Below are 972 nucleotides of genomic sequence, written 5' to 3'. Positions count from 1 at the left end.
CCTATCACTCCTTTCTTTCTATGCTTTACAACCTCTGGTATCCTCTACTCTAATGTTTACTTTTATGAGATCAATTTTTTTAGATCCCACATATGCGTGAGAAGCTGTGGTGTTTTTAACTTTCTATTCTTGGCTGATTTCACTTAACATAATGTCTTGCAGTTTCATCTATGTTGGCAAAAGTGATGGGATTTCATTCTTTTTTATGTCTGAATAGTATTCAGTTGCACGTATGTACTACATTTTCTTTATTCATCTGTTGTTGGAAACCTAGGTTGATTTTGTATCTTGGCTATTGTGAATAGTGCTAAAATAAACATGGGGGTGCAGATGCCTCTTCAATATAATGATTTCATTTCTTTTGATTAAATGCTGGTAGTTGGATTGCTGGGTCATATGTTAGTTCTATTTGTGGTTTAATAGGAACCTCCATACTGTCCTACACAGGCGTTATGCTAATTTACATTCCCACCAACAGTGCATGATGAGACTTTCCTTTTCTCCACATACTTACCAACATTTGTTATCTTTTGGATTTTTGATAATAGCCATCCTAACTGGGGTAAGAAGAAACCTCATTGTGGCTTCAATTTGCATTTACCTGATGATTAGTGATGTTGAGTGTTTTTTCCTACATTTGTTGTTCATTTGCATGTCTCTTTTTAGAAATGTCTATTCAGATCGTTTGTCCATTTTTTAATCAGATTTATTTTGGATATAGAGATGTTTGAGTTTTTTATACATTCTGGATATTAATCCCCTGTCAGATGAGTAGTTTGTAATTATTTTCTCCCATTCTGTATGTTTTCACTCTGTTGATTGTTTCCTTTGCTGTGCAGAAGCTTTTCAGTTTAATGTAATCCCATCTGTTTATTTTCACTTTTGTTGCCTGTGCTTTTGAGGTCTTAATAATAAAATATTTTCCAAGACCAATGTCCCGAAGTGTTTCTCCTATGTTTTCTTCTAGTAGTT

This window comes from Propithecus coquereli, unplaced genomic scaffold, assembly GCF_000956105.1.
Source record: "Propithecus coquereli isolate 6110/MARCELLA unplaced genomic scaffold, Pcoq_1.0 Scaffold195, whole genome shotgun sequence".
In the NCBI taxonomy this organism is placed as follows: Eukaryota; Metazoa; Chordata; class Mammalia; order Primates; family Indriidae; genus Propithecus; species Propithecus coquereli.
Note: the sequence above shows the minus strand (reverse complement) of the source record.